This window comes from Nomascus leucogenys, chromosome X, assembly GCF_006542625.1.
Source record: "Nomascus leucogenys isolate Asia chromosome X, Asia_NLE_v1, whole genome shotgun sequence".
Lineage (NCBI taxonomy): Eukaryota > Metazoa > Chordata > Mammalia > Primates > Hylobatidae > Nomascus > Nomascus leucogenys.
Window position 1 is genome coordinate 121197621 of NC_044406.1, and position 20954 is coordinate 121218574.

A 20954-nucleotide genomic window follows, 5' to 3' on the forward strand; every position below is an offset into this window, starting at 1 on the left:
TACAGGTTAATAGATTGCCTTCAACATGAAGATAAAATGCTTCCAGCACTTCCACTCTGCCCCATAGTCTCTTAGTTGAGCTAATGCCCTGCAGAGCTTCTCTTCAACCAGAAGGGGGCACAGACACCAGGCAAGAGCCTATGCTCAGTGATACGGAATGTTCTAGAGCCCAGGAGACCGTTCCATCCACTGAGCTGAGCTGGTCAGACCTAACTAATGTCATCTTTTCCTTCTTAAAGGGAGATGCCAGGATGAGGAGGGAACAAGTAAAAACTGCTTTTGCTGTTTCAAGGTTGTGACAGGCACTACCAACCACCAAGGTCAGCAACTCAAAGGCACCTCAACCCGGCCTCAACTTCTTGGTTTGGGGCCCAGGTGGGGGAATTCTCCAGCTGCTACTGCAGTCTCTCCTCTTTCTTCTTCAGATAGAAGGTCATGTTATCGAAGATGGCCTTGTAGAGACTGCTGAAGCTGGCATCTGTGACGTTAGGGCATTCCAGCATGGCCCAGTTCCCACGAATAACACTGGAGACTTTTTTTTTTTTTAAACACAGTGTATTCAGGAACAGAATGCCACTGGCCACCTACAGGCCTGCAGAGCACCAGGGGGATTTCATGGCAGTCCGGCAGCACCCACAGCCCCTGGGTCTTCTCGAAAGCCACATCCCACACATGGTGCTAGATTGACAGATGCTGCCTGTACAGTAAGTTAGCTGTCTGAGAATATCAAGCTGGAAGATGTAGATTACAGGAATACAGTTGCACAGAAGCGTCATGCAGTTCTCCTAACACCAGAACATGATCCCGGATGTGACAAACCTCTGGTGTCCCAGGGGTCCATCAGCCCTTGCAGACTGGCCAGGTGAGAGCAGTGCAGTTGATGGCCACTTCTGTACTCCCAGAGCCTAAGAGTGCAGTCCCTGGAGGAGGACAAGAAACAGTTCGGGCTGAGTGGGCACCACAGAGATGCAGCTCACAAACTACGTGTGCCTGAGGCAGAAGGACTCGATACTGTGAGGCGCTGTGGCCTAGCTGACCTGGATCTTCTCATCCTGGTTGGCAGTGAGGATGAAGCAGTTATCAGGACTCACAGTCACCTCTAACAACATTGACAGGTGTGCCAGGTCAAGTCTGCCGCATCTATGTGGCTCTGAAACCAAAAAGGAGTACACATCTCCAGATTTGTCAGCCACCAAGACCTTCACCTCAGAGGCTGTAAGGTCAGGGCCATACACCTCCTTGCCATGGTCCTGACACTCAGACATTGCCATGGTTTTGTATGGAAAAGAATCAGATGCTTGTGGTCATCTGTTAAAGCAAAATAGCTGCCAGACTTGGAGGTGGATGCCAGAATCATGCCACTCCCCCAGACCAAGGGCAGCCCATCCTCCCCTTTATTTTCTTGTGACTATTCTGCAGCACTGCAGTCATAGATGAAGAGGTTGTTGTCATCACTGTTTGCAGCAGAGGTGGCCAGGAAAAACCCAGAGACTCTACAAGAAAATGGTTAGAAGTGATAAACAAATTCAGTAAATTTGCAGAACACAAAATCAACATAAAAAACTCAGTATCACTTCTATATGCCAACAACAAACAATCTGAACAAAAAATCAAGAAAGTAATCCCATTTACAATTGACAGAAATAAAATAAAATACCTAGGGTTAAATTTAACCAAAGCGAAAGATCTCTACAATGAAAACTATAAAACATTGATGCAAGAAATTGAAGAGGACACAAAATAATAGAAAGGTATTCCATGTTCATGGATTAGAAGAATCAATATTGTTAAAATGTCCATATTAACCAAAGCAATCTACAGATTCAATGCAATCCCTATCAAAATACTAATGCCATTCTTCACAGAAACAGAAAAAAAAAATTCTAACATCTATATGGAATCACAAAAGATCCAGAATAGCCAAAAGTATCCTGGGCAAAAAGAACAAAACTGGAGGCATCGCATTACCTGACCTCAAATTATGTTACAGAGTGTAGCAACCAAAACAGCATAATACTGCCATAAAAATCAGACGTATAGACCAATGGAACAGAATAGAGAACCCAGAAACAAATCCACACCCCTACAGTGAACTCGTTTTCAACAAAAGTGCCAAGAGCATTCACTGGGGAAAAGACAGTCTCTTCAAAAAATGGTGCTGGGAAAACCGGATATTCATATGCAGAAAGATGAAACTAGACCCCCATCTCTGACCACATTAAAAATCAAATCAAGTGGATTAAAGACTTAAATCTAAGACCTCAAATTATGAAACTACTACAAGAAAACATCAGGGAAACTCTCCAGGACGTGAGACTGGGCAAAGATTTCTTGAGTAATACCCTGCAAGCACAGACAACCAAAGCAAATATGGACAAATGAGATCACACCAAGTTTAAAAGCTTCTGCACAGAAAAGGAAACAACCAATAAAGTGAAGAGACAACACACAGAATAAGAGAAAATATTTGCAAACTACCCATTTGACAAGGAATTAATAACCAGAATATATAAGGAGCTCATACAACTCAATAGGAAAAAATCTAATAATCTGATTTTTAAATGGGCAAAAGATCTGAATGCATATTTTTCAAAAGAAGATATACAAATGGCAAACAGGTATATGAAAAGGTGCTCAACATCATTGATCATTGAGAAATGCAGATCAAAACTACAACGATATATCATCTCACTCCAGTTAGAATGGGTTCTATCCAAAAGACAGGCAATAATAACAAATGCTGGAGAGGATGTGGAGAAAAGGAAACCCCTTGTACACTGTTAGTGGAGATGTAAATTAGTACGACCACTATGGAGAATGGCTTGGAGTTTCCTTAAAGAAACTAAAGTAGGACTACCATAGGATTCACCAATCTCACCCCTAGATGTATGCTCAAATGAAAGGAAATCAGTATGTTGAAGATATATCTGCACTCCCGTGTTTACTGCAGCACAATTCACAATAGCCAAGATTTAGAAGCAACCTATGTGTCCATCAGCAGATGAATGGAAAAAGAAAATGTGGTGTATATACACAATGGAGTACTATTCAGCCGTAAAAAGAATGACATTCTTTCATTTGCGACAACACGGATGGAACTGGAAATCATTATGTTAAGTGAAATAAGCCAGGCACAGAAAAGACAAACTTTGCATGTTTTCACTCATTTGTGGGAGCTAAAAATTAAAAATAATTGAATTCATGGAGATGGAGAGTAGAAGGATGGTTCCTGAGGCTGGGAAGAGTAGTCACAGGGGAGTGGGGATGGTTAATGGGTACAAAAATATAGTTAGATAGAATGAATAAGATCTAGTATTTGATAACACAGCAGGGTGACTACAGTCAACATAATTTATTGTACATTTCAAAATCACTAAAAGAGTATCATTGGATTGTCTGTAACACAAAGAAATGGTGAATGCTTGAGCTGATGGTTACCCCATTTACCCTGATGTGGCTATTATGCATTGTATGCCTAATGTATCAAAACATCTCATGTACCCTATAAATATATACACCTACTATGTACCCACAAAATTTAAAAATAAAAAAATTAAACCTTTTTTAGAGACAATATATAGGTAGCTGTATGGATTTTTGTATAGATCTAGATATAGTTCGTGAATACTAACTACCCAACTTTGTGTGACTTGCCTACAGTGTGACTGCATTATCTCTTGGGAATCATCAGGAGAGGAAGTATCTTAGAAGCTAGTCTGTAAGGTAGAATGCAGAAACTCTGAATTTTGGGGGAGAAAATGAGGCCCTTCCCTTGAGCTGGAAGGGAAGTCTATGGTAAACTGTGTGGGTAAATTAAAAATTTTGACTTGGTCCCAGTTACTCGGGCACAATTCTCTCAGAATTGGGGTCATGTTATTTGTGATGGTTTTTCTGATGTGTCACCTTGGGTAGGCTACAGTTTCCAGTTATTTAATCAAACACTAAATGTTGCTGTAAAGAGAGTTTTTAAATATAATTAAAGGCTATAATCAGCTGAATCTAGGTGAGGGAGATTATCCTGGTTAATTTGGGTTGGCCTGAGTCAATCTGTTGGAAGGCCTTAAAAGCAGGGTTGAGGTTTCCCCAAGAGAGAAGAAATTCCACCTATGGACTTCAGCTTCAGCCTGTGCCTATGAATTTCAGGTTGTCCAAGATTTTTCCTTCCTGACTGCCTGCCATAACAACTTGTTTAGCCAGACCTCACAATTGCCAATTCCATGCAATAAACAGATAGATAGATGATAGATAGATAATAGGTAGATAGATATATGGAGAAAAAGAGAGAGAGAGAGAGAGAGAAAGATAGGTAAGATATAGATATAGATACAGATATCCTACCAATACTGCTTCTGTAATTGAGTTCTTACTAATACACTCTGCAAAGGCAATTGAACTAGGGTGTTTCTACCAGTAAGATGCTAGGGCCGCAGAGGAGGGTTTGGAATTGTGTCTATACAAACCATGGGTGGTGCATCATCTCCTTGATTGAAGTTGACCACTTCAAGGCAGTTGAATGTATGTTTGGAAAAATGAAAGCCAGCAGGGATTTAGTAACTTGTAGAATTCTTAAACTGCTGGAAAGCAGGAGAAAAGAAAGCCTCAGTAAATATACTGATGTTGCAGAGGTTGGAGACAAGGCTTTGGCAAAGAAATGGAGATGAGCAAATCAGATTTGTTTAGATCAAGTGAGAGTAGGAACTGTCCGAAATAGAATACTTCCGTGGAAACATGAATGGCACTGGAATCCTGAAGGTCTCCACAGATTCTCACTTTTATCAGAATTAGTTTGTGAGGAGGATAGAAAGGAAGCAGCATGAAAGGCTTGCAGTAGTGAAGGTGACTAAGTCTTATATCATGAGCAGAAACATTTAGGGCAAACACCCAGGACCTAGGGAAGTACTGTTGTGTTGCTCCCAAGGAAGGGAATGTGGAGACAAGTAGGTCAGCTGTGGCCACTGGGAAAACCACCTGCGAGCATGTAGAAAGATACTGGGAATAGAGACACATCAGAAAAAGGCCACAAAACTTTCTGTAGTGAGGAAACTTGGCCCTGAGAAGGATAGGCTTAACAAAGTATAGGCTGACTTCATGTCCTGCCATGGGCAACATGGAAGCCAAGATAGAATGAAGGCTGTGTTTTGCAGTATTGGATGGTGGACAGTAGTGACTATAATTGTCCAACACTTTCTATGAATAGCCCTTGACCATCTCCCACAATCATCTGTTAGCTGGTGGAGTTACTTTACCTCCTCCAGCCTCTTTTCTCCTCAGTAAAATGGAGATAACAATAGTCTGTTTCCTAGGAATGTTGTAATGGCCTCATGAGAGGATGTATGCAAAGTGCTTCAGCCAGCTGCTTACATTTCATGAAGTATATAAGGTATTCCAGGCTTCCACGTCTTTTCTGGTTGTTCCTTCTACATGGTAGGAGGATATTCCCACATCTGGCCTCAACCTTCTCAGACCCAACTAGAAAATTCTCCAGCATGTTTGAAGGATGAACTTAAGGGTCCTCCCTCCATGAGCCCTTCCTTGATGGCCCTATTAGGCATAGCTGACCACTCTCATTCTGTGAACAGTCAAACAAGCTTCTATAGATGTCTTGGGGGGATTCAGTGAAGAGCACAAAAAGTTCACGCCAATCCAGGCTCTGGATTCCTCGTCTCCCATCCAGGATGCTCCAATTCCTGACTGCTACTGCTTTTCAAGTGAATTATACTGGAATGGCAACCAGCCTACGTTAAAGACTTGTTTAAAGCCATGGCCAGTTGCAGAATAGACTAAATGCATCATTTAACTGTAAGTAAGAAACCCACAGCATGGCCCCCTAAGGGATCAGTGCAGAGACATGCCTGTTTTATCTGTCTTGGAACGTTTTCAGGGCTGCAGCAGCCTTCTGAGAAGAGTTTGATGAATTAATTTCAAAGCAAATATATTACTCTTAGCTAGTAATCTAGAGAATCTAGTGCAAGGGATAACAGATGGGGCAAGCAGTAGACAAATCAAAAAAGCTTGGGAAAAAAGAGGCTGGGGAAAAGATAGAAAGGAGAACAAGGGCTTTGTAAAGCTTCTGAGTACATTAAGGACTCTATAAGCCCATGCACTTGCCCAGGAATGGGTGGATACTCAAAGAAGACCTGAGAAGACCTTGATCTTTCACCTGTGGGTGACATTTAAGCTCTGCACAAGCATATAGTGTAGGCTAGGTCAGAAATGTAACACAGAGTCAATCTACTATTTTTATTTTTGTCTCCTAGCATGCAAGGAAATCTCTGTCCTATTATTAGTGGACCACTAAGCTAACAGAACAAAGACTTTAGTGAACACACATAACAAAGGATAGAGTCTTTAAAAATGTTTCTAAAAGTCACCAAAAAAAAAAAAAAAAAAAAAAAGAACGAACAAACCTACAACCCACGATAAGCAGTAACAACAAACCCTGGAGAAAGAGATAATCTGATTCTCTGAGTTACTGCATTATAATGTTTTAAACGTCCAATTTTCATCAAAAATATGTGATGCCTGCAAAGAAATTAAAAACTATGACTCAAGTACAGGAAGAAAAAGAACAGATACCGTCCCTGAGGAAGTCTGAATGTGCTTCTTACTAGACAAAGACATTAAATCAATTGTGCCTCACCTGGGGTTCCTGAGGCCTTTATGTCCCCACTACTATTAAAATAGGCCTTTCCTGGGATCCCTTTCCTTTAACAACACTTTCTGCTTTCTAATCCATATTGCTAACTCAACCTGACCATTATAGTTCTCATTGAAAGTTGATTGGCATTCTACTTTGTAAATCAATCCTTGGTAAGCTTGGCTTAACTCTTGGCTCTTGCAAAATGTGTTCATGACTCTGAAAAGCTGAAGACCAGCCCTTAGACATGGTAACCGAGCAGATTCTGATCATATCTCTAAGTGCCTATGGCACACTCAAATATAAAAACTCAAAATGTCCCAAGTTGAACTTGTCTTTTCTTAAAAAAAAAAAAATCCCTCTCTTCTTTCTTGGTTCCCTCTCTTGAGTGGTGTCACCATCATCTACCTAGAAAGTCAAAAGACATCTCTGAGTCAGCTGCATCCCACTTCCCCAGGAAAAACAGTTAAGACAGACTTCACTTCTTATAGTTTCAAAAATCCATCCCACACTTCATCCTCATCAGCCTTAACTTGGTTTGGATACACTTTATGTTCCCCTATGTCAGCAAGTTTTTTGTTACTGTCCCTGTTTCCAGGTTTTCACCCACATCTCCACCAATGCTAAATTTATCCCCCTCATCCCAGGTAAGGTGATCCATAGAAAACATAAATATGACCACGCCACTCCCCTCTCCAATATACTTCAACAAAGAATATCAACTGATGATAAAGTTTGAATTCTAAGACCCATTAAAAGCTAATTGCTGCCCTTACACCACTTGTTCTCCCTCTCTTCCACCCGAGGATCTGACAACCTGATATATCCTCCACTGCTGACAGAGTGATGTACTCTCCACACAATCTAACCTTATCCTTCCTCTTTCAATCCTTCTTCCCACCATGAACATATCCTTATTTCACCTGCTGTCTTCAGGACAAAGTTCAAACTCCTTTATCCTTCTGATGTTAGTGTTTGCTACACCTCCAACTTGGCTGGATTGTAGATATGGACACAAAGGCAGATGAAGAAAGGCATACTAAGCAAACTCAGGAAATGAGCTAGTCATTAATGTCAGGCAGACACTGGCAGTGGGGAAAGGAAAGAATATGAACAACTGAAATTCTTCCCAGAATGACTGTAGATAAAATAAGGGAGCAGAAAAGTTATCAAAACCATAGGCTGGAACCATATAGTGAAGGAATAAACCGTGACCATCACATTCGTTACTCTAAAAGCATAATAAGTTGAAATTAATGACATAAAAGTAATAATTGATAACAATTAATATTACATATTGAATTCGTATAAATTAGCAATAGTACTAGAATGAATAATTAATATTTATATAAGGATGATCTTCAGTCATCAGGAAAGGGTACATTATTTTCAGGATGCTTAGTTTAAGAAGCAGAGGTCACGTGTAATTCTTTAAATTCCTATGAAAGAAGTATTAAAAGTTTGGGTGCTCAAAGCTGACACTGATATGTAAAATGTATATATACATAATATATATAATAGTATATATAATATATAGATAATATATACATATATTGCAATTCAATCTCAAAAGATGCTCGGTACATGCAACTAAAATACTTAAACCATATGTTAGATATTTGTTATCTGCTAGGGACTTGTACCAAAAGCTTTCCTTTGATTTTGACAGACAGGTTGTGGTGAGTATTATTACTACTATTTATCAATTAGGAGATGTAGACTCAGGAATATCATCTACCCGCCCATGATCACAATCTGAGTGAGTGGTGGAGATAGGATCCACATCTGGGTCAATCTGACTCCAAAGCTATAATTTCCTTGTATCTCAGTTTCACAAACTTTCCCTTTCTTTTCACAGCAGAGGGGCCAGAAATTGGCAGAAGATGAAAGCAAACGTATTTTTTGAAAGAGAGAAATGCAAAAAGCTTAGATAGTGGAGCAAAGTCTGGAATGGCAGGGTGAAACCCTCCATAAACTTGTTCCTCCTTAAAAAAAATGCAAATACTGGCAAAAATTGTCACAATCAACTTTTTTAGAACTCTGGAAATTAAACAAAGGTTTGCAAGAATCTGAGAAGCTTTTATTAAACAAAAGCTGCTGAGTCTCAATAAGAGCAGCAAGGCTTATGACTTTTTAACTTGAACTATCCCCATTCCTTTCTCACCAGCTTCACAGGGGCCTTAAAATCCAGCAGCCTGAAAATCGTGGCTGTGAGAACCATCAGGCTGAAAAACGATTCCTCCTCCACACCCAAAAAAAGCCAAAATGTAAAAAGTCCAAATGTCCTTCCATTAATAATGGTTATCTCTGAGTGTGGAGTGAGATTTGAGACTTTTGCTTTTTACTTTATAACACTTCTATACAATTAAATTATTATGAGTGTAACTTTTAAAATAAATGACACAATAAAGATAAAACAGGAAGAAATCATTCCTGAAAATGCTCTAATGAGTGAAGGATGGTAGATGGAAATTATACAGAATTGTTTATGACTATTTCTAATTTTAAAAGTATATAAAATATTGACTTTTTAAATGTGGTGTTCTGTCTTTAACTTTCATTTTAGTGAAAGTCAAAAACAGCTTCTAAGAGCTTTTATAGACTCACAATTTGTCCTTTGGTTTCTGATTCTACTTTACCCACAGCGTTCTAAGTCCTTCAAATATAAATTATTTTACCACAGTGATTTTCAGGGATTTAACCGTAACAAGTGGGGAAAGGCTACAGTGTAGGACTTTGCTGGCAAGCTTGCTCTGCTACTCTTGGCAAACATAATTGTGAGTTAACTCCAGCTGTAATATTAAAGCTAACTGGAAGTCATTATAGGCAGCTTTTTGCTCACAATGTTATAGTCTGTCATGGAGCCTGCAACTATTTTTGACAGCATAGAACAATGCATCCTGTGCCTGAGAGATACAGTAGCAGTAGATACAGTAGATACTATATATAGCTGCCTACTGTAATAACATCTCCACAATTATTCAGGAAGCCTAGGAAGTGTGAATGAGCCTAAGAAGAAACCTGCTATGAAAAAAGATCCCCCCACCTCTCATTCCAGACACAACAATTACACATTTTGTTTGAAACCAGGAAGTAACCTGCAACATTCAAATTCTCCCCATAATTATTGGAAAGTATATCTGCTTAAGACTAGGGAGTAACCACTGTAATCAAATTCTCGACAAGTATCTACAGATCATGGCTAGGATTCAGATGGCCTTTGAAGGTCCTGAAATTGGAGCTCTAATTTTTGTGCATGTGTGAATTTGGGTGACAGACTATCACTTTCATCAGTTTCCCACGGTGGCCTGTGGCCAAAAGAAATCTAAGAGGTACTGATCTTAGGGTTTCCAGTATTAGACTAGGAAGTAACAGACTGGTAAAAGATGTCCCTCTCCTCCCCACCAGATCCTTCAATGGCAGCTCTAAATCTGGATTCATCCCTGGACCTGCAGTTTTTTGACACTATACTCAGGCAGAGGATGGAAGCACTGAAGGGCAAGCTGGAGGTAGGAAAACAGAACGGTGTTTCCAAGATCCTGACCTGAAAGCACCTTCAGGGAGAAAGATCTATCTCTGCTTTGAGAGTAACTAGTTTTAACCAGGCTGTGATGCCTAAAGAAAGAAGCAGAAAGCTGGTTGTTTCTGGATGTGAGTACCAGATAATGAGCAACTGCCGAGTTAGGGGCCACCAAAGATCCAGTTTCTAGTTGGATTCAAAGAAATTGACCCTGATGCCCAGCCAAGATAAGACCAAGAGCCAGGTCTGAGGGAGTTAATCTGCTTAGCCTAGAGTAAAGCAGGCCAAAGCGACGCATTAACATAATATATAGGGAGAACCAAGTGGCATCGCAAGTCCAAAAATTTCAGTTTTAGTCTCAGCTCCTAGGCTAGCTAGCTGTGTGCACTTGAGCAAGACCCTTAAGGTTTTGGGATACCATTTCCTTCTCTGCAGATTGTGAGCTTTAGACTAATGACATGCATAAGCATATATCATTGAGTGTTTCAGGTGCAAAACCTTTGTTTATGTTTCTAAAACTCAAAACATGCTAATTTAGGAGCTAATTGGAGCCAAGTAAGATGTTATCGATTTACTCGTGATTTATTTATTTAAACTGACAAACTGCACATATTTATGATATACAGCATGATGTTTTAAAATATGTATACATTGTAGAATGGCTAAATTAAGCTAATTAATGTATGTATTACCTCACATACTTATTTTCTGTGGTCTAGATTCTTAAAAAGTACTCTTTAGCAATTTTCAGGTATACAACACAATGTTATTAACTGGGATCTGGAGATGCCTCACATTTGTAGTGCAGTAGATTTTGATGTCTTAATTGCTAACTCAGGGTGTTCAGAATTGAATGAAATGCCAGCTAGGAAAGCTCTAGAAGTGAAATTATGCTCAGGACTGCAGCTGGAAAATCTCTGTCATAAGTCATAAGAAGAGAAACAAATGCATTAACCCCTCTGATGGAGGTGGCAGAATTGATCAGAGGGAAACTTGGGAAGGATCCTGTTTTGGGGTGCAACTATGTATCACATGGATCAAGAAAACCTTTCAGGAAAGATTCTTAATCTATGCAGAGGATCACCATAGAGGCTGGCCCACGCACTCTAAGCTGAAAGATATATTTGTGAAGCATTGAACTTCAGAAGTAGTTGATGAAATATATAGGAATAGTCACCTATGTCACTGGTAAGAATGTCAATTGGTCTAACCCTTTTAAGAAGCAGTTTTCAGATATTTATTTAGAGCCATAAATTAAATGAAATAGTTTGTGTGCTCTGACCTAGCAATTCTAATTTTGAGGACTCTATTCTAATGAAATCCAAATGATTGAAAATTCATCGTGCACAGGTTGTCATCACAGTGCCATTTATCTTACCAGAATATGGGAACACGAAACACAAGGTATGCAAAACCACTGACGTTCACTGTAGTCTAACCCCTTCCCACGTCCTTAGCCCTCACCGAATGCCCAGCATCCACATGCATCCTTCTTTCCATTTACTTACTTGCAAAAATGTTCCCTAATCTAATATCACTATTTTCCATGCATTACGCTAAAGACACTTACTCCCTTTCTGAAGGATACAACCCGAAGTCTCATCCCTGTTTTTCATCAAGCTTCAAGTGCAACACCTCTGAGCGATTGGCCTTCCTCTTGTTCATTTCTGAATGCAGAATCTCATAGTAGGCATAAGTGTATGCACTTCTGCTTCTGGTGGTTGGCATAGTGATGATCTTTACTATTCTCCACATAATGGCAGTCCTCTCTCGAGATTAGTAATTAGCAAAACCACTTTGGACCTTGATCCAGCAATCCCACTTCCAGGTGTATATCCAAAGAAAATTAAGTAATTATTTCAAAGAGATATCTGCACATTCATGTTCATTGCAGCACTATTCACAATAGCCAAGATATGGAATCAACTTAAGTGCCCATCAATGGATGAATGGATAAAGAAAATGTGGTGCACATATACAATGGAAAACTATTCAGCCTTAAAGGGGAGAAATCCTGGATCTGAAACAACATAGGTAGATCTGAAGGACATTATGCTAAGCTAAATAAGCCAAACACAGAAAGGCAAATACTGCATGATCTCATTTATGTGCAGAATCTGAAAAAGTCAAACTCATAAAAACAGAGAATAGAACAGTAATTATCAGGGACTGCCAGGTGGGAGAAATGGGGAGATGTTGCTCAAAGAGTACCAAGTTTATAAGATGAATAGGTTCTGGGGATCAGGACCATGAATCTGGGGATCCGTTCCATGAACGGATCAGGATCTCTTCCAGACCTTTGTCAATGCTGCTCTTTTCTGCTTGGAATGTCACTTCCCTCTCAAACTCCTTGTCTAACTAACTCTTACTCATGTTTTATGCATTAAAATTACAACATCACTTCTTCTTAAGTCTTTCCCTGCTCTCTAAAGTCTGGGTTAAGTTCCTTTCCTCTGAGCTCCCACAGCTCTCTGGACCTCTTTCATATACCACTTATCATGCTGCAAAATGATTGCCTGTTCAGCTGCCTGTCACTTTCACCAGACGGCTATGGACTGCCTTGTTCTTCTTTGTAATCTAGCATCTCACCAAGATGATGGCGTAGAGTAGGATCTTGTACCTACAGTATGTTTTCAAATGAAATCAATACAGCACTTTGTTGTAATATGACAATATGTAAATAAATGAGTATGCTGTGTTCACAGGAGAGAGATTGAATAGGCCTGACTAGAATAGAAGATGTACAAGCATGCTAGGAGTTGTGGGAATTAAGGATGAGTGGGTGCCAGGATGAGGCCTGAAGGGAGGGTCTTGACAGGCTAACAGATGAGTTTACACTTTCTGCTATTGGAAATCCATGGAGTCATTGAAAAGCTTAGTACAGGGGAGTGAGTGGTGTGTGTGATGTTAAAGGATCATTATTCTGGTATCAGTATGTAGGATGGATAGAAGGTGGGTATCACTGTGGTTATCCAGGCCAGCTAGTGATCATTTGAGCAGGAGAAATGAGGGCCTGGGCTAGGTTGGAGGTGGTGGAGTTGGAAAAGACCAGATGATGATAGTAAATTTTAAATAATCACCAACAGAAGCCTTGGAAAATCACCTCAGAATACATTTATAATAAATAAGCAGATTATTGCAGTCTATTTTTCAAATTCAGATAAAATCAAGTTAAAATTTAAATCAAGTCTTGAAAATAGTCACAGATTAGGGTAATTGAATGTGGCTGCTAGGGAAGCCGGTCTCACCACTTTACAGCCTCACTTCATGAACCTCAGGTAATTTGTATTTTTGGTGTGAGGGACTTATTCCCTCTCCAAGCCTCTGCACCCCCCATTCCATGAGTTCCAACATGGAAGGACTCCTAAAATCACCTCCCCAACTGGCCTTAAGTTAGGAATAATTCTGCTGACTTGATACAAGTTTTTCGTGTGTGCGTAATTCTGCTGACTTGATACAAGCTAGTGTGTGTGTGTGTGTGTGTGTGTGTATTCAACTGTTCTTTCAGAGCAATAGCATCTAGAAACACAAAGCTGTTATAGGCAAGGTCCTTTATTTGATGGATATCCTGAGCTGAAGAGTTGCTTAATACACACACATACATTCACGTGCACACACATGAATGTGCACACATGTATGCACATACACATTCTAAATAGAAAAAATGAATGAATTGAATGAGTTAGCCTAAATTAGGAGAATTTGCCGTACAACATAGAAACAGAAGAACTCCAGTTTCTCTGCATAGATTAATGACAGTTTGTCCTAAACAATGCCAGTCAAAATAAGCTGCGAAGAGATATCCAGAATGGGCATATAAAAGTTATTAGGAATATAAAACAGCATAGTCAATTGATATGTAGATTTAATTTCTTCATTTGATATTATATGGAACTCATTAGAGTGAGGCGTTTAAGAGAGCTGGTTCTGCAGTCAGTCAGACCTGGCTCAAGTCCTAGCCACCACTTGCTAGCTATGTGATCTTGGGTACTTTGGCCTGTCTACAACTCAGTTTCCTCAGATGTCAAATGGAGGTACATATAATACTAATTCCATACGTTTTTTATGAAGATTCAGAAAATAGATACAAAGAGGCTGATAGATGATAGTGCTAAATACATAATAGCTGTTGTCCTTTAAATGCAAATGTAAGGGTTTATGTCCCTTATTAGTAATGTTTTCTCAACTGGCCAGATGGAAGACCACCACAGTGGAGTCAGAGGATGATGATGGAGATTATTAAGAAGCCAGAGAGAAGAGTCTCCACTGAGGTATAGGTGAACTAGAGCCTTCATTATGCTAACGTATGTCTGAAGAATTTTATAATAATTGATTGGTACTGGCTAATCTTCTATAATAACATAGTGTACTTTCAAAAAGCTACCCATATTATATAGTTACTGTGGAACTGAATGTGAAATTATGTTCAAAAGGCTTTTCTCTCTCAAATGTCCCTCTTCTGGTAATACTTCAAGATTTTGGACACCTGGGAGGCTGCTATTCAAGGAGTCATTCTTTTTTACTCTATTGCAGTCTTAAGAGCATTGTCTCTAGAACCAGACTACCTGGACTCAAATACTTGCTGTACTGCTTGATAGCTTTATTGTCTTAGGAAATTTAATTAACCTCTCTGTTTCTTGGTGTCCACATCTCTAAAATGACAATAAAAATAGCACCTCCCTCATAGGACTGTTGTGAGAATTAAATGAGATAATCCCTATGCTACCATGTATTATTATGTTTTTATGTACATGTACTGTTTTCCTAACCAGATTGTAGCACATACCATTGAGAGAAGGAACTGTGCCCTATTTATCTTTGGAGTCAATGTCCATGGACATATGCTGTTGAGTATGAGGAAACTTAAAGTAATATCTTTCTTTAATACATAGATTTTCAAAGGCTACCACAAGGTGGTTTTAGTTGACATTTTCTATTTAGTCTAAAAGTAGGTCCGTGAAATGGGTCATCTGCCACTCTAGCTTTATAAAGCAAACCAGACAGTTCTCATACAATAATGGGTGTCTTAACTACACTTATAATCCAATGTGCAGCATAAAGTTTTTGCCTTTATTTTGAAGAAATCCCAAAAGGTGAAAGTGATTTTAGCAAAGTAAAGTATTTCTGCTGTAGCTATGGTATTGTATGGGACTTTTAGGCTTGCTTTCTCAAGAGTCTTTTTCTGGAGAGCATGTAATTGGCCACATTTGGATCCATCCTGATTTGTTGCCTAGTGATGGCCAAAGGAAGTCACCCTATGGTGAACCACAAGTCTGTTTGCCATTTTGGTTTCACACAAAGTGGCTTTGTAGCAATGTTTAGCAAAAACAACAGTGTTCATTCGATCTCAAAATGGTTACGTTGGGAGGATTCTATATTCTGATTCCCTGGTTTGCTCTGGGGTGCCCTAGGACCACTGTAAGATTTGGGTTGAGATAAGAAAGGGTCCGGTGACTCCAATAAAACCCTCTAGTTACTTAGCATCACTCTCTACAAATCTGGGTTTTTCAGAAACTCTTTGACAGCCTTACTCTCCATATACTTGGGCTACTATTACAAAATACGACAAACTAGGTGGCTGGCAATTTTGGGATTCCGTGGCTTGTAGATGCATCACTCCAATCCTTTGTCTTCACATAGTATTCTCCCTGTGTGTCAGTCACATCATCTTCTCTCTGTTGCATATCTGTCTATGTCCAAATTTCCCCTTTTTATAAGGACATATATTATAAAATCATGTTGGATTAGGGCCCATACTAATGACCTCTTTATGGATTATCTTCATAAAAACCCTATTTTCAAATAAGGTCACACTCTGAGAATGTGCCCGGGAATTAGGACTTTAACATATCTTTTTTGGGGGGACAGGGTGGAGGAGAACACCTCAACCCATAACATACCTGCTTGTTGTTGTTTTGGTTTGTTTTTTAAAATTCACCAGATTTCAGTTCCCTGGCCCTTCCATGTTGTTCTAGTCAATTAACCCTTTTCTGTCTTTAATTCTTTCCTGATCTAGACTAGACCTGTGGTACATTATTCAATGACTCTGTATCTCCGTTATACTTCCATTCCACTTTCCAGAAAAACTCTAACCCTGGGTCAATTCAACTGCACCTGCCTTCTTTGTGCCTTCTTACTCTAGAGTTGCTGAGTGCTGCAAGAGGAAATCCTGCCACTATGTGGATGGGTGCCAGCCACTACACATTCATGATCTCCAATTCCAACTCAGTCCTTGGATGCTGTCCAGGGTCCTCCAGAGATACAGAAACAATAGGAGGTGTGTGTGTGTGTGTGTGTGTGTGTGTGTGTGTGTGTGTGTGTGTGTGTGATTTTAAAGAATTGTCTAAAAATCTGTGGAGGCTGGAAAATCTAAATTCTGTAGGACAGACCAATAGGCTGGAGACCCAGAGAAGAATTGAGACAAGTTGATACATAAGATTAATCACCATATACCCTCATGCTCCACAAGAACTATTTGAAACATTCTCTACTCTTCTTAACCTTCAGTCTTAGTAAAAAGGACTTTGATTCCTACTCTTTAGGGAAAATGGCCATTTTCAATCAGAAAGTCCCTCACCTTTCTGCCTTCATGCCATTAAAAACCCACCCACCCCAGCCGTGATCCTTGCCTCCTCTCTTCCTGGCACAGAGGAAGGGAAGTCACTCCTAAGCCCAGTCTCCCCATCTGTACTCTGGGTTTTAATTATCACTGCATTTTCAGAACCTATGTGGTGTAAGGAATATGGTGGTCCTTCCTTAAGCATATGTTGAACGACTGAATGAATCCCTTCCTAAGCCCTTTCTTTCATTCTCCCCTCTTTCCCTCTATTCTCAACCTCTCCTTCCACTCTTTAATATTTCTCTGTAGTATCTAAACAAACTCAAGTCTTTACTACTATGGAATCGGCATCCTTGACCATGTTTCTTCTTCAAAAAATAAAAATTGTATAAAAATTGTATATATTTAAGATGTACAGTGGGATTATTTGATATATGTATACATTGTGAAATGATTACCACAATCAAGCTCATTAACATTAATCAAGCTTCACCTCACATATTTACCCCTTCTTTTGTATGTGGTGAGAACATTTAAGATTTATTCTCTTAGCAGATTTTAAGTATACAATACATTTCTTGTTGTAGAAACGAAGTCTTACTATGTTGCTCAAGCTGGACTTGAATTCCTGGGCTCAAGGGATCCTTCCATCTCAGCTTCCCAAGTAGCTGGGACTACAGGCATGTGTCACCACACCCAGATTACAACTTATTATTATTAACTGTAGTCACCATGCTGAAGTGTTGATGGGGAGAGGGGAGGGAAAAGTGTTATGAGAGCACTTAAAAGGAAACATTTAGTCCTACCTATTGGAAAGGAGAGAATCAAAGAAAATAGAGACAGTGAGAGTTTGATTGTGTTGTAGACATCTATGTATTGTGCCTGCACCTAGCACTCTCCTGGGCACATGGAAAGCACCCAGCAGTTGATTTGTTAGCTCACCATTCTGTCTCTTCATCAGCTAGGCCATTTAACAGATTCATTTTGGCCCAGGAATGCTGTATTAGTTATGCTGTGGTAGCAACACCAAAAATCTCACTGTCTGACTACAACAAAATTTAATTTCTTGCTCTCACAAAATCCATTGCAAGTCCAGGTGACACTCTGAGGCAGCTTTCCTTCGTGTGGTAACTCAGTGGTACCAGCTGCTTTGATTTTGTGGCACCCAAAATCTCTATACATGCTTCCATATTTTCACTTCAGGCATGGGAAGAAAGAGTGGAGGGTCTCACTCAGACAGTTAAATAATGTAATCATAAAACGTATCACTTCATCTCACAATTCATTAGCCAGAATAAGTCACATCGTCTGTCTCAATAGCAAAAGAGAATGGGGAAGTGGAATCCTTCAGTGTGCTCAGAAGGAGGAGAACCAACTAGACTAACATTAGCTAAGTGAATGCTAAATTTCACTTAAATAGATTTATTTATGCTATGGACTGAACGTTTGTGTCACTCTCCAAATTCATATATTGAAATCTAATCACCAAGGTGATTATATTAAAAGGTCCTTGGGGTTGATTAGGTCATGAAAGGATCTGCCCTCCTGACTGGCATTACTGGCCTTATAAATGAGGCCCCAGAGAGCTGCCGTGCTGCTTGCACCATGTGTGAAGATGTATAGAAGGCACTATCTATGAGGAACAGGCTCTTACCAGAAAGCAAATTTGCTGGTGCCTTGATCTGGGACCTCCCAGCCTCCAGGACTGTGAGCAATAAATTTCTATTCTTTATAAATTACACAAAATACTTTGGTTGGTGCAAAATACTTTAGGTTGGTGCAAAATACTTTAGGTTGGTGCAAAAGTAATTGCGGTTTTGGACCATGAATTTTGAATCATTATAACTAGGCTCAAACACATCTTTATTAATCAAAATAGGAACCATTACAATTGATATAGGAGTTAAGAAGAAATTACTTAGGTAGATAGTAAGGGTATGGGAGTCCCCAATAAGGCTTTTCTTTTTAATGAAAAGCAGCCCCAAATTATTTTCCTTTCTAATGAAGAGCAGCCTGTAAAATTAAGCTGCAGACACAGATACCAGCAGTTGTGCCAATCATGTTCAAGATGGCAGCTCCATCTCCCTTTCTCTTTGTCAGCCACTTGTGTACAGTAAGAAGCAGACAAGATGGCACCGATCAACTGGAATACCCATTTGCATAATAAGATTAGGGTGGGGCGACCCTTCTCCCATGCACTATGTAGACGTCATAACTGATCGAACCAATCTATGAGCCCTATGTAAATCAGACACTGCTTCCTCAAACTGGACTATAAAACTCGGCACATTCGCTTCAGTGGTCCTTTTTTTTTTCCTCTTGGACACCCTCTTTTGGTCTTTCTCAACATGAGGAAGCTTTTTCTCTCTTTTCTTCTTTTTCTGTTAAACTTTCTGCTCCAAAACCCACTCCTCTTGTGTGTCTGTGCCCTGAATTCCTTCCCTACTGAGACCAAGAGCTAGGGTATATACCCCAGACAATGGAGCTGTTTCACAATCAACACATTTTTGCCAAAGAGAAATAAGTTTGTCTATTCCTGTAGCATAAAAATCCATGCTTTGGGATTCGATGAACTCTTGGAAAGTATTTTCTGCCTCCTGCTGGTTGTGGAAGCATTTTCCCTGCAAAAAGTTGTCGAGATGCTTAAAGAAGTGGTAGTCAGTTGGCAAGAGGTCAGGTGAATATGGTGGATGAGACAAAACTTTGTAGCCCAATCTGTTCAACTTTTGAAGCGTTGGTTGTGCAACCTGTGGTCGGGCATTGTCATGGAGAAGAATTGGGCCCTTTCTGTTGACCAATGCTGGCTGCCATCATTGCAATTTTTGGTGCATCTCATCAATTTGCTGAGCACACTTCTCAGATGTAATGGTTTCGCTGGGATTCAGAAAGCTGTAGTGGATTAGACAGGCAGCAGACTACCAAACAGTGACCATGACCTTTTTATGGTGCAAATTTGGCTTTGTGAATTGCTGTGGAGCTTCTTCTCCATCCAACCACTGAGCTGGTGGTCGCTGGTTGTTGTATAAAATCCACTTTTCTTTGCATGTCACAATCCAATTGAGGAATGGTTTACTGTTGTTGTTATGTAAAATAAGAGAAGACAATACTTCAAAACGACAATTTTAAAATTTTCGGTCAGCTCATGAGGCACCCACTTACCGAGCTTTTTCACCTTTCCGATTTGCCTCAAATGCCAAAGGACTGTAGAATGGTCGACGTTGAGTTCTTCAGCAACTTTTCGTGTAGTTGTAAGTAGATCACCTTCTGTGATTGCTCTCAAATGGTTGTTGCCAACTTCTGATGGCCGGCCACTAAGCTTCTCATCTTCAAGTCTCTCGTCTCCTTGGACCACCACCACACTGCACGTTCGTTAACAGTTCCTGGGCCAAATGTATTGTTGATGTTGTGAGTTGCCTCTGTTGCTTTACAACCCATTTTGAACTCGAATGAGAAAATTGCTCAAATTTGCTTTTTGTGTAACATCATTTCTATAGCCTAAAATAAACAGCAAGTAATAAGACATTAGCAAAAATAAATAAATAAATAATAAAAATAAACCAAGGGCCCATTAAAATGATGTCTAACATAACCATATTATTTAAGAATGTATTCCAATATCAAACTGCAATTTCCAACAATGCAAAAACCACAATTACATTTGCACCAACCTAATATTTTATTATAGCAGCCCAAACAGACTAAGACAATTCATGATTATTTGTGCTAAGTCGGTCTGTTAGCTATTGTGTTGACAGAGGCAACTACTCAAGTATTTGGGCTTAGATGCTTTTGTTACATTTGTTTTCCCTGACTGGAAACTATGCCATCACCTGTTTGGGGTATTGAGCCAACAATACTGTCATCTGGCGAAACGATTACATTACTTTGAGCCATTGTATTATCGATGATGTCACCATTTGGAAAGTGTGGCTTGTATATGTTGCGAATGAAACAAGACAAACAGCCAAGTGACAGATCCAAGATAGATCTACTATGCTCTGTAGATCTTTCTTATATGATGAAGATTTTCTTCATTTGTATCCTTTGATGGGCGATTTAGCTATTTCCTTGAATTAGGTTGTCGTGCAACTTAAGTCACATCCATTTAGGCTCTATCTATATTTCCTATATACAAACTCTATGAAGTTATATACCAAATATACATCTGCTGTGTGTTCCCAGAATGAGTGTCTAACATGCCAGGCCCTGAAAAATGACCCTAAAAACCTTTTGAGAAT

The 20954-nt window shown here is 39.6% G+C and overlaps 1 pseudogene; it reads right to left on the reverse strand.

Annotated features, from left to right (window-relative positions):
* Positions 1-329: 329 nt before the first annotated feature.
* The window catches only part of LOC100607508, a 58371-nt pseudogene continuing 37746 nt past the window's right edge, over positions 330-20954 (reverse strand).